Here is a 14364-nt window from a genome sequence, read left to right as displayed (position 1 = left end):
GCCTAGGCGTGAGACTGCACCCCCCAACTGTTGGTGGCCATCTTGTTCACCTTTACCCATCTGCGACCTGTACTTGTTGACTGCTCATCACCGGTAAAGGCTCCCGCGGTTCATGGCCCTGTCTCGACTGCCCTGTGGAGAGTGGTCCCCCACGAGGAGATGCTGGAGTGCCCCGTAACTGCACATGACGTTTAACTGCCTCCATGCCCCGCTGATTACAACATAACTCAGCCCTCCAGTGGTTCTCTCTCTGGCTGTCTGGTTACTTCAATATCGTCTCCTTCTCCAGAGCTTTATTTACCCTTCTCCGCTTCAACCTATTTGCCGAGGTACAACCATGTCTAAGTCCAACGCGGCCACGAGAAAACGTGCAGGAACGGATATCTCTCAACACTTCACTAAAAACGATAAGAGCGACAAACATTCCTTGCCTTCAGGCCCCCCTTCTCCTAGTCTATCCTCATCAGACAGAGATGATCCGTCCCCCTCACCTGCTCTGTCGACCAAAGAGGATATCCTAGCCCTAAAATCGCTTATAGTGGACTTTAAAGAATCACTAGAGTCCAAATTGGATCGGGCGATCACTTCAATTAGATCGGATATGTCATCTCTATCCTCTAGGACCTCCAAATTAGAATCCAGACAGGACATTCTCCAAAAGGATCACATTGAAACGGTCAGGGATGTCGATCACCTCATCCAGGATAGATGCGTGCAAAAAACGAGGACCTGGAAAATCGTGAAAGGAGACATAATCTCAGAATCCGCAACATTCCAGAGTCTATTCTCCCGGGCGGCTCTCGAGACATATCTACAAAGGTTGTTCTCCACACTTGTGCCAAGTATAGGCCCTCGAGATTTACCCTTGGAAAGGGCTCACAGGGCTCTCCGACCTAGACCTCGCCAAGGCGAACCCCCAGGGACGTTATCATGCGCTTTCTTAGTTTTAAGGATAAAGAACTGGTTCTTCTCCAGACCCGGACCAAACCGCATATAATGTTTGAGGACTCCAAGTTGCAGAAGGAGGGGACTTTCTGTCACACTTAGAGGACTCCGACCCCCCACCTGGGCCGATCTCTAGTTCTCGGTCTGCTTGAATACTTCCACACCTGTGGTTCTGCGACCACTTTTCTTGTAATGTTGTTCTAGTTACTGCATTGATTGTTTTTTTCTGTTTTTAGACTATCATCCTGGTTATTACTGAATACCTCCTGTTAATTATCTGCCTCTTATCTCCCTCATAACACATCACTATTTTCGTTACTCATATATCTGAGGCTAAGTTTACCTTACTGTCCCTGTTTCCACGATCCTTAATGTCGCCCAATTATTATTGATACACAACCTTTAGCCACGTTTATATACCAGGATGTATAGATAAGATTTTTCAGTAATTTTGTTGCTTAGGTTGTTGTAATACTGTCAATAATACGACTACTATTAGGTTCTGCACTTTTTCTCTTTTACTCTAACGCATGTTTTTCACACTCTGGCTCTTCACCCTCATGGCCATTAACTGTATATTCCTCACAGACCACCACTGGAGGGACTTGTTACCCCACTCTCTCTCTGCCTACCACACAAGTTCACCCTGTTGATTTCTAATCTTTAGCCCCGCGTCCCCGCCATTTCCCATCTGTTAAGGGAGTACGATTGACATCTGGCACTCCCCCACTTCGGATCCATTGATCCTACTCTCTGTGCCTGTTCCTACTCGCTGGTCATAAGGAACTCCTGCACAGACCCCTCCCCTCCCCTGACACTCTCTCATAGTATTTGCTTCCTCCTTCTCCTTTCTCTTTTTCTTCCTTCCTCCTCCATTGGGTTGGGGCCCGTACTTCGTTCACTTTCTCCCCCCTTCCCCCTTTTTTTTTTCTTCTCTCCCTTTCCTCCTCTCTGCCCCTCATATCTTTCTCCCAGACTCCTCCTCCTAGACACCTTTCAAAATGCCCCTAATCTTAACATCTCTAAATGCCAAAGGACTCAATACCCCTCAGAAACATTCATCCCTGTTCCGCTCTCTCCAAACTCTTAAAGCGGGAATAGTGTTTATTCAGGAAACTCATTTCAAATCCCAACTGCACCCGACCTTATTCTCTAGATGCTACCCAATGACCTTTTATTCTTCAAGCCAATCGAAACACAACGGGGTGGCCATTTTGATTCATTCCAAAATCCCATTTACTCGGCACTCGATTCACACGGACGACGGACGCTATCTTATTTTGACAGGCACACTGGGACATTTGGAATGCACGATTGCCACTGTTTATGCCCCCAACACTGGGCAATCCTCTTTCTTCAACTCTTTTTTCGCAGAATTAACGAAAGTCAGAAAAGGCTATTTATTACTAGGGGGGACTTTAACACCGTCCCAGATGCCTACCTAGCTAAATCTTCTGGCCCATCCCACCTACAGAGCGATTCTTCCTCGCGTTCCTTAAATAAACATGTCTGTGAATCTGGCCTCTTGGATGTCTGGTGAGCCCTTAATCTAACAGCTAAAGACTACACCTTCTTCTCAATCCCGCACCAATCATACTCCCGAATCGATCTCTTTTTCTGCAGCATGTTAGTCTCTAAACACATAACGGATTCCTCTATTATCACCAACCCCTGGTCTGACCACTCTATCATCACAGCCACCTTTGACATTCTCGACACCCCAACAACCCGCCCCAATTGGCGATTAAATGAGACGCTTTTGAAAATCCCTACATTTCAAGAAAAAATTAATCAAGCCATCGGTGACTATTTTTCCTTGAATATTAGTGACTCCTCCTGTACCCCATTGGTCTGGGAAGCTCACAAGGCCGTTATCAGAGGCCACATTATCAGCTACGCGTCACATAGGAACAGGGAACATAAGCAGAAAATATTGTCCCTTACAGACGAGGTACACAACCTAGAATCCCTACATAAGCAAAGGCCCTCACGCTCTCTCTAAACACGATTCACATCTGCCAGGGCAGCTCTGAACGCCTTGCTGGCCGAAAAAACTCACTCCGCTGGCTAAGACAAAAATTCTACGAAAAAAGCAATAAAGCTGATACGCTATTGGCTAGCAGACTGAGAGCCCGGAAGGCACATACTGCCATTCTGGCCATTAAGGATGACAATGGCTCCCCCCAGTACAATCCAGCATCTATTAATTCTCTTTTCAAGACTTACTACAAGTGGCTTTACAATTTACCTGACCCCCCACCCTCTTTAACGCCGACTCATCCTACGATCCCTGAATATTTAACGTCCTCTGACCTATCCTGCATCGACTCAAATACCTCTTTGGACCTTGATAAACCTATTGACCCTGAGGAAATCGACCTTGCCATCAAATCTCAGAAGCCGTACAAAGCCCCAGGCCCAGACGGCTTCCCGATGTCCTATTACAAAACTTTTCAATCCGCGCTACTTCCCCACCTCACAACAGTATTTAATCTTATACTAGACGGGTCTCCCTTCCACTCCCACACAACTAAGGCTGTTATTACAGTGATCCCAAAACCCGATAAGGACCCCCATCTTATCTCTAACTACCGGCCTATGGACCTAATTCTGAGTTGATCGCAGCAGCAAATTTGTTAGCAGTTGGGCAAAACCATGTGCACTGCAGGAGGGGCAGATATAACATGTGCAGAGAGAGTTAGATTTGGGTGGGGTGTATTCAAACTGAAATCTAAATTGCAGTGTAAAAATAAAGCAGCCAGTATTTACCCTGCACAGAAACAAAATAACACCCCCAAATCTAACTCTCTCTGCAAATGTTATATCTGCCCCCCCTGCAGTGCACATGGTTTTGCCCAATTGCTAACAAACTTGCTGCTGCGATGAACTCAGAATTACCCCCTATATCACTTCTTAACTCTGACTTGAAAATCTTTGCTAAAGTGTTGGCCAGTAGACTCAACCCTATTATCTCCTCGCTCATACACCCTGACCAGGTGGGCTTCGTCCCATCTAGACAGGCTCTCGATAATACTAGATGCATAATTGATATTATTCACCACATTAACCTACAGAAGATCCCGTCTTTGGCACTCACTTTAGATGCGGAGAAAGCCTTTGACAGGGTATCTTGGCCCTTCATGCAGCAGGCCCTCCAGCGTTTTGGCTTTCAAGGTAAATTTCTCCAGGCCATTCAGGCCTTATACCAAAACCCCTCAGCGTCCTCACTCTAACGGCTCACTGTCAGACACTTTTAAAATCTCAAACGGAACCCGCCAGGGGTGTCCACTATCTCCTCTTATATTCGCACTTGTTATCGAGCCCCTTGCAAATCGCATCCGCGCTAACCCTGACATCTCCGGGATCTGTGTCAATCGCGCCCAATACACCATTTCCCTTTTTGTCGATGATATCCTTTTGACCTTGACAAACCCAACTATTTCTCTCCCGAACCTCTTCCGAGAACTATCCATATATGGTAACCTCTCGGGATACAAGATTAACCAGACAAAATCTGAAGCCCTCTCCCTACACATCCTATAACTTCCCAACTGCAAAGGAATTTTAACTTTTCATGGCGCAAACGTTTACTTAAATATCTTGGGGTTTCCATCACTAAATCCTACAGTTCTCTCTACCGAGCTAACTATCCCCCGCTAATCACTTCTATTCTCAAGGATATCCATCAATGGGAATCATACTTACTCTCTTGGGTGGGACGTATCAATGCAATAAAAATGAATTCCCTCCCCAAACTCCTATACTTATTCCAGACGCTTCCGATCTCGATCCCTCACCAGACTCTTACTACCCTCCAATCTTCTCTATGTAAATTTATTTGGAACCATAAAAAACCCAGAATACAACGAGATATTTTAGCTAAACATTCTCAGAATGGCGGTCTAAGCCTTCCCATCCTCCGGCGATATCACAACGCAACTAGGTTGAGCCAAATGAGTGCCTGGCATGCTCCAAAACACACTAAACGGTGGGTTGACCTGGAAAGTGATCTCCTGGGAATCCCATCGATTTCATACTTACCTTGGCTCTCTAGCAGGCAACGCCCACAACATCGCCACCCTTCACCCACAATAGAACTGACACTTAGCCATTGGCAGAATTTGAACAAAAAACTAAAACTTTCCACTCATCTCTCCCCTCTGACCCCCATCTGGTATAACTCAGCATTTCCCCCGGGGCTCTCCCACCAAATGGCCCGCTCTGGTATTTCTGCAGGCGTCACCAGAATTCACCACTTCACAGGGACACACACCATTAGATAATTTTCTGATTTACAAAACACATATAATTTACCCAACTCTCTGTTTTACCAATATCTTCAAATCCGTCACTTTATTTCTTCTCTTCGTCTACCATTTCCATTGCCGGTTCCCTCCCCTCTTGAGAGATTCTTCATATATAACTCAACTGATAGGGGCGCTATTTCTCTTCTCTACAAATCCATCCTCATTCCTGAATATCCCCCTCTCGAGCCGCACGAGCTAGCATGGGAGGCGGATCTCAGGCAAAACTTCGATGAGGAGGGGTGGAGCGCAATTCGTTCCGTGATCTCACAATGCTCCATCAGCGTAGCAATTCGTGAAAACTCGTACAAAATATATACGAGATGGTACTTGGTTCCGGATCGGCTACACAGGATTTATCCGAATACCTCCGACCTTTACTGGAGGAACTGCGGCCAGGGTGGCACCTTTTATCACATTTAGTGGACCTGCCCGGTAATCATTAAGTATTGGGCGATGGTCCGCACGCTCTCCTCTCAACTAATTGATTTACCCGCACCTCTCTCCCCCGCTAACCTTCTTCTCTGCGCTCCGCCCGATGCTATTTCTAAGGATTCGAAGAAATTGATCCTCTTCATCTCTTGCGCAGCTAAATATCAAAAAGCTTATAACTGGAAGAGCCCTGAAGCTCCCAGTCGTCAGGTGCTAATAAACAGAATTTGGTTTGTCGCAAACATGGAATATATTACTAGCCTCCAATGCAACTCAGTACAAAAATTCCATTCCATCTGGCTTCCCTGGTACCGATACCATGACCACCCCCTCCCAGGATTGAACTAAGCACGAATTCCAAACTATAACTCCCCCCCCCCCTTTTTTTTTTTCTTCTCTCTTCTCCCCCCCCCCCCATCCCCTATCATTTACTCCATACTTAACGGGCCCCCGACCCAGGGGAGGACCTCTTCTTCTTCTTTTCCTCCTTCTTCCTCCCCCTCTTGATTTCTCTCTCAAACTCTCCTCTTCCCATCTGCTTGACCTTGCTACATTTCCACATGCCTATTGCGTCCATTTTAGCTCGTAACATCACGAGCTTGAGTTTCTTCCCGATGTTATGTCTCTCTTTTCTATAAGACGGTCTTACTATTCCCACTCTCATTCTCCAGATGTAACATTATTGTATTATTAAGTCTTATCCTTCTACTGTCTTTTTTATTTCTTTTGGAAAAATTTGATGTGTGTATTCTAATACTGGCTTCCTAGCCACAGGTATACTGATTGTGTCACTGTTATTTTACCATTTACTGTTCTGTATGTTTCTCCCTTTCAATAAAAAAAACTACATGATTGAAAAAAAGAAAAAATTACATGCCTAGGCCCAACCACAGAAGTAAAATACAGAGTAGTGTACCTGAAATAATAAAGTTACTTTTCTGGAGGGCCATTGACTTCTCTATCTAGGTCAGCACCTGGTTATGTACTGTAAATGGTGATTCAGAAATGCTAACCACTGTACCACAATGTGACACCTGATGTTTAACTTACTTGGGCAGTGGGGATAGGGGTCTTTTTCCACTCCTATGCCATAACCTCCTCATCCTCCACTGCCATCATTACCAACACCACCACCATACACAGGTACTAAATTTCCTCAACCACCATTTGCCAGTGAAGTACACACAGTTTATAATTTGGTATACAGTAATAGACGCACAACAGTGTAATAATGACAGTGTAAGTGCACATTCACATGCTGTATGCAGCGTAGTGTGTATTAGACCTACAGTACTATATAGAGACACAGAACGGTGTAAGAATGAATGGAGGACACAAATGTATCAGATGCAACCTTGTCCCACCGGTGGTTGCTGAAAAGTCATACCCACTGCCTTGCTCAGCACAGGGTACATGTTCTACAGAAAGTAAAAATTACAGTCTGGTTAACATTTCTGTTACGTCCTAGAGGATGCTGGGGTCCATATTAGTACCATGGGGTATAGATTGGTCCACCAGGAGCCACTGGCACTTTAAGAGTTTAATAGTGTGGGCTGGCTCCTCCCTCTATGCCCCTCCTACCAGACTCAGTTTAGAAAATGTGCCCGGAGGAGCCGGTCACAGCTAGGTGAGCTCTACAGAGCTTCTTTAGAAAAGTTTTTTTAGACTTTGTTTTTTTATAGGGAGGCTGCTGGCAACAGCCTGCCTGCATCGAGGGACTCGTGGGGGAGCAGTGTCCGCCCTGCGGGGTCTTGAGCCACTGCCTCCGCTGACTGGACACTGAGCTCCAAAGGATACAGATCGCGCCCCGCCACAGGGGAACGCTCACCCCAGCAGCCAGCCGCCACCCCCTCAATGAGCTGAATTTGGCGAGTTAGTCACTGTCCCCCCTTACAAGCGGGGGACTCAGTGTGAAAAGGGCAGCTTAAGGGTGGGAGCGCGGTATTAACCATGCTCCCGGATGGCTCAGCGGTACTGCGGTGCTGTTAGGGGCGCCCTGGGCCAGCAAGGTACCCTACACTGACCATTTCCAGCCTGTCGGGGTCCGCGGATCTCGCCAGCACAGAATTCCTCAGGCCAGTATAATCTGAAAAAGCGGGAAGACAGCGCCATTGAAGGGGCGGAGCTTCTCCTCAGAGCGGACCCAGCAGCGTTCAGCGCCATTTTCCCTGCCTGCAATCACTTCCAGTTGATGTCCAGGTCCCTCCAGTGCAACTCCAGCTATCTGTACGGTTCCAAGGGGTGGTGGAGGGGGGGGGGCTGTGTTATAGGCTGTGTCACCTATTAAGGGACACTGTCAGCACGGGTTGGGGTTTCCCTATACTCTCATAGCGCTGCATGTGGGTTGGCTCCAATCTCTGTGTCTCTCTGCCTTTCTTGGGGGGAAACTCTGTCTAAGTAAATACCCCGTGTGTTTGTGGGATGTTTGGTGTGTGTGACAACATGTCTAGGGACACTGTTTCATATGCTACAGAGGATTTATCTTCCCAGGAAGACTCCATACCATGTAATCAGAATTGCACTGTTGTAACGCAGATCCCGGCTAGAGAGCCAGAATGGTTAGCCTCTCTGAGGGGGACTATTTCTCAGATTTCTGATAGGGTTGCTAGGACTGAGCATGCCACCCAGGTCCTACAATCCTCTATGGTTGTATGGTCTGATACTGCTTCCGCGGGGTACCCTGCGGTACATTCTCAGAAACATGCACTTGCAATACTTATGCAGGATGACACGGACACCAATTCTGACACTGCAGATGGTGACGGGGATGTGTCTAGGGGGACAGCATCACTTGCTAAGGGGGCGCAGTTGATGATTGAAGCTGTACGGGATGTTTTACACATTTCTGACACAGCTCCTGAGCAGGTGGAGGAGGCCTTTTTTACAGATAATAAGAAGCCCTCCCTCCCCTTCCCGGCATCCAAAGAATTAAACGCTATCTTTGAAAAGGCCTGGAAAACTCTGGAAAAGAAATTTCAGATCCCTAAGAGGGTCTTGGTTGCTTTTCCCTTCCCAGAGGAAGATAGCCAGGATTTCACTTATCTGGTGGCTACAACTTCCGCACCTTCGGGAAGGCCGAAAGTTCGGAATTCAGAAATGGATCCTTTTAACCACAGATGCAAGTCTAAGAGGTTGTGGAGCAGTCGCTCTGGGGGAAACCTTTCAGGGAAGTTGGTCGAATCAGGAATCCCTTCTCCCAATAAACATCCTGGAGCTAAGGGCCGTGTACAACGCCCTTCTGCAAGCAGCACACCTTCTACAGGATCGGGCTGTTCAGGTGCAGTCGGACAACGTGACCACGGTGGCCTACATAAACAGACAAGGCGGAACGAAGAGCGGGTGTTCACGTCAGTGTAGGTGTTCCCTCCACTTCCTCTGATACCGAAGGTTCTTTAGCTGGTAAGAAGAACAAAGGTTCTGGCAATCCTTATTGCTCCGGACTGACAAGGAGAGCTTGGTATGCGGATTTGCTGGATCTTCTGTTAGAGGATCCAAAGCCCTTACCTCTTCGCGAGGATCTGCAGGGGCCGTACGCTTATCAAGACTTACCGCGGCTACGTTTGACGGCATGGCGGTTGAACGCCAGATCTTAGCTCGGAAAGGTATCCCGAGTGAGGTTATTCCTACCCTGATATAGGCTAGGAAGGGGGTAACGTCTAAACATTACCATCATATTTGGAAAACAAATATGTTTCTTGGTGTGAATCCAAGAAATTTCCTGCGGTGGAGTTTCAACTTGGACGTTTTCTCCTTTTCCTGCAAGCAGGTGTGGATATGGGCTTGAGATTGGGCTCCATCAAGGTTCAAATCTCTGATTTGTCCATCTTCTTCCGAAAACAATTGGCTGTCCTCACTGTGGTTCAGACCTTTTTTAAAGGGGTTCTGCACATCCAGCCTTCCTTTGTGGCGCCAACGGCACCCTGGGATCTAGATGTGGTGTTGCAGTACCTACAATCAGCTTGGTTTGAGCCTCTACTGGAGGCTGATACCAAGTTTCTCACGTGGAAGGCGGTCACATTGTTGGCCTTGGCTTCTGTCCGACGCGTGTCAGAATTGTGAGCTTCATCCTGTAAAAGCCCTTATCTGATCTTCCATGAAGACAGGGCGGAACTTAGGACTCGTCCACAGTTCATGCATAAGGTTGTATCGGCTTTCCATATCAACCAACCTATTGTGGTGCCAGTGGCTACTGACTCCTCAATTGCTTCAAAGGCTCTGGACGTTGTCAGGGCTTTGAAGATCTATGTGAAGAGGACAGCTCGTCATAGAAAGACTGACTCTCTCTTTGTCCTCTATGATCCCAAGAAAATTGGGTGTCCTGCTTCTAAGCAGTCGACTTCGCGCTGGATCGGGTTCACTATCCAGCATGCGTATTCTATGGCAGGATTGCGAGTCCGAAATCGGTTACGTCCCAGTCTACTCGTAAAGTGGGTTCTTCCTGGGCGGCTGCCCAGGGTGTCTCGGCTTTACAGCTTTACCAAGCTGCTACTTGGTCTGGGTCGAACACGTTTGCTAAGTTTTACGCAGTTCGATACTTTGGCCTCTGATGACCTCTAGTTTGGTCAAGCAGTGTTGCAGGAGCCTCCGCGCTCTCCCTCCCATACTGGGAGCTTTGGTACATCCCCATGGTACTAATATGGACCCCAGCAACCTCTAGGACGTAAGAGAAAATAGGATTTTAATTACCTACCGGTAAATCCTTTTCTCGTAGTCCGTAGAGGATGCTGGGCGCCCTCCCAGCGCTGCGTTTTCCTGCATTGGTTTTATAGTTCACTACTGCCTGGTTCCTAGGTAAGTTCTGCATTATATACTGTTTCAGTTCTGTTTCAGCTGTTGTTGATTTGTTCCAGCATGTTGGCTGGTTTTGCCTGTTGTGTGAGCTGGTATGAATCTCGCCACTATCTGTGTAATTCCTTACTTAAAGTATGTCGTCTCCTCGGGCACTGTGTCTAGACTGAGTCTGGTAGGAGGGGCATAGAGGGAGGAGCCAGCCTACACTATTAAACTCTTAAAGTGCCAATGGCTCCTGGTGGACCCGTCTATACCCCATGGTACTAATATGGACTCCAGCATCCTCTACCGACTACGAGAAAAGGATTTACCGGTAGGTAATTAAAATCCTATTTTCTGTTTTTCTGATGGCGATGGTACCATCCACATAGACACTTAAAGAATGGACTACGTCCAAGGATGCATCTCCCGCAGAAAGATCCGGCCCCTGGAAGGCCGGGACTACAATTTCTTCGTTAAGGTGGAATTTAGACACCAAAAGGAGGTTGGCTGTGAAGCATTCCCTGGAAGAAAGTGCGCACATCCTGTAGGTTAGCAATTTTCTTTTGAAACCATACAGTCAATGCTGACACTTGCACTCACAGGAATCCACCCAAAGACCTTTGCCCATTCCTGCCTGAAGTTATGCTAGGACTCTGGAAACTCTGAAAGACCTAGGGTTAAATTTCCTGTCACTGCACCATTGAATAAAGGCTTGCCATATTCGGTAATAAATGTGAGCTGAGGATGGTTTCCTTGCTCTGAGCATTGTCTGAGTTACCTGTCGTGAGAATCCTCTTGCTTTCAGGATGGAAATCTCAAGAGCCACGCCGTCAAAGACAGTCGATCCAGATTCTTGTAATAGCAAGGACCCAGGGACATTAGATCTAGATGTTGAGGGAGTAGGAATGGAGCATCCATTGACCGCCTCTGCAGATCTGTGTACCAATGTCTTCTGGGCCAAATTGGATCTTTTACAATAGAATCACAGTGCCCTTTCCTTGTTTTACCTTTCACGGGGCGATTGGTGGAAACACATAGGCCAGACGACAGGGCATCCACAAAGGTCGCTCTGGGATCCTTTGTCCTTGACCCGTATGCGGTAACTTTGTTGTACTGATGGGACGCCATGAGAACTATCTCTGATAACCCCCACTGGTCTACCAGAGTCTGGAAGACCTTGGGGTGTAAAGCCTATTCGTTTGCATGAATGGCGTGTCGACTGAGAAAATATGCTTCCCAGTTTAGGACTCCCGGAATGAATACTGCGGACAAGGCTGGATGATGAAGCTCTGCCCACCTTAACGTGCGACTTACATCCTTCATTGCTTTTTGGCTGCACATTCCTCCCTGATGATTGATGTACGCTACTGCTGTCGCATTGTACAAGCGAATTTGAACTGGTTTCCCCTTGAGGATGTCCTTTGCCTGAATGAGTGCCATATAGATGGCCCGAAATTCCAATATATTTATTGGCATGCAACTTTCTTTCTTGGTCCACTGCCCCTGGGAGCAACTACTTCCTGACACTGCTCACCAGACCTGAAGACTGGCATCCATTGTCAGAACTTCCCAATCTGATATCCAAAAGGGTCTCCCTTTGTCCAGATGGGATGTCTATAGCCGAAAAAGGGAGGGCCTGGACTGCACATCCTATTACTAAAGATATCAAGAGGTGCTATCATATATCAGGATTTATTTAAATTATTTTTATTGTCAGTGTTCTTAGTGCTAAGAGTGTGCATCTGCATCTCTCTTCCTCCGGAATGAATATAGCCACCAGGCTAATGACCTCCTTACTTCCAGAGGAAGGACCGTAGTCTGTGTTTTCATTGTCTGATGTAACCCATTCCATCAGGAAAGGATCAGACGTTGCATAGGCCTTGAATGGAATTGAGCATACTCCACCATGTCGAATGTTGACGCCATAGATCCCATCACACGCATTGTTGCGTGAATCGATACCCTTTGACTGTGTAGCAGCAACTTGATCCTTAACTGGATTTTGGATATTTTGTTCAGAGGTAAAATTACTCTCTAAAGATTCGAATCCAACACAGCCCCCAAGTGAGTCATCCATTGTGATGGAACCAGGGACGACTTTGCCCAATTTATGAGCCAACTGTGTCTCTGCAAACAAGCTATTGTCTGTTGCAGGTAACACTGAAGCAATTTATGAGACTGTGCCAGGATTAATAAGTCATCGAGGTATGGAAAAATTCTTATCCCCTGCCGACGGAGATAAGCTGCCATAATTTTGGCTGTCGCCAGTCCAAATGGTAGGGCCTGAAACAGAAAGTGTTGCTGGAGGATAGCAAACCTGAGATAGCACTGATGGGGAGATACCATAAAATTCTCCGGCTCCATGGCCAAAATAATGGAATGTAAAGTCTCCATATGAAACCGAGGCACCCAAATGTACTTGTTTAGCACCTTGAGATTGAGTATGGGCCAGAACGACCCACTTGGCTTCTGAACCAAAATCAGGTTGGAATAAAAACCTTGTCCTCGTTGCGCAGGAGGAACTGGAATTATCACTCCTGACTGAAGCTACTTCTGAACTGCCTCTTGCAAAACCCTAGCCTTCGTTTCCACTGAAGAAGGGCTGGTACAAAAAAAAAATTGAGAAGGGTGTTTCTCGAAGGTAAATGCATAACCGTGGGATAACGCTTCTTGCACCCAGGCATTCGTGGTGGACTGCTGCCAGATCTGTGCAAAATGAAGACGTTGGCCTCCCACCCTGGGATCACCCAGGTGGAGGCCCTCACAATCAGGCTGATGGCTTATCTTCTGACTTGGAAGCCCTCCCTCTGGTAGCCCAATGCTTTTTAGTTTTACTAGACTTCTCAGATTGAGACTGTTTGCCATAACCCTTTCCTTTTGTTTTTCCTTGAGTCCGAACGGGCAGAAAAGCTGGAAATCTAGGCTTGGATTTGTATGTGGAAGGAAACTTCACTTTCTTGGAGTCTGATTCCAAAATGCTGTTTAATTCTTTACCAAAAAGAATATCTCCAGTAAAAGGCAGAGACTCTAGAACTTTCTTGGATTGTGAGTCAGCTTTCCATGTACGTAGCCAAGTTGCTCTATGAGCTGCTACTGCTGAAGCTGATGCTTGAGAGGCAATAGCACCCATATCCAAGGCTGCTTCTTCCATAAAAATAGCCACCTGTTTAATATGTGCAATATGGTATTTTTGCTTTCTAGATGCCAATGAAAGATGATCCCCCAATGCATCAGCCCAGGCTGCCACTGCTTTTGCCATCCAGTCTGAAGCCATGGCTGGTCTTACGATTGCTCCAGACAAAGAGAAAATGTTTTTTAAAAACCCATCCATTGTCCTATCCGTGACATCATTTAATGATGTAGAAGGCAGAGGCAATGTAGATTTTCGCACTAATCGAATGACATGCTACTACTTTGGGAGCCACCTCCCTTTTTAAACAGTCCCCAGCCGGAAGAGGATAATTAGAATTCCATTTCTTTGGAATTCTAAACTTTTTACTGGGTGTAACCCAAGCCTCTTGCATAATTTTCGTCAGCTGTTCTGACCCAGGAAATTCAGTCCTAACTGTTTTGGGATGTTTAAACACAGGTGCCTTAGATTTTAACAAAGGCTCTACTGCTTGCTCTAAGGAAAGAATGGCTTTCATAGCATTAATTAGCTCAGGTATGTCCACTGAGCTGAGGCCTTCATCCTCGTCTTTGTATTATGATTTATTTATAACCAGGTACTTATATATCGCACACATATTCCGCAGCGCTGTACAGAGAGAATATTTGCCCATTCACATCAGTCCCTGCCTCAGTGGAGCTTACAATCTATAATCTCTATCACATGTACACACAGACACATTCATGCTAGGGTTAATTTTTTGTTGGGAGCCAATTAACCTAACCATATTTTTGGATTGTG

The sequence above is a fragment of the Pseudophryne corroboree genome, chromosome 4, assembly GCF_028390025.1.
Source record: "Pseudophryne corroboree isolate aPseCor3 chromosome 4, aPseCor3.hap2, whole genome shotgun sequence".
Classification (NCBI taxonomy): domain Eukaryota; kingdom Metazoa; phylum Chordata; class Amphibia; order Anura; family Myobatrachidae; genus Pseudophryne; species Pseudophryne corroboree.
This window is presented reverse-complemented; position numbering follows the sequence as displayed.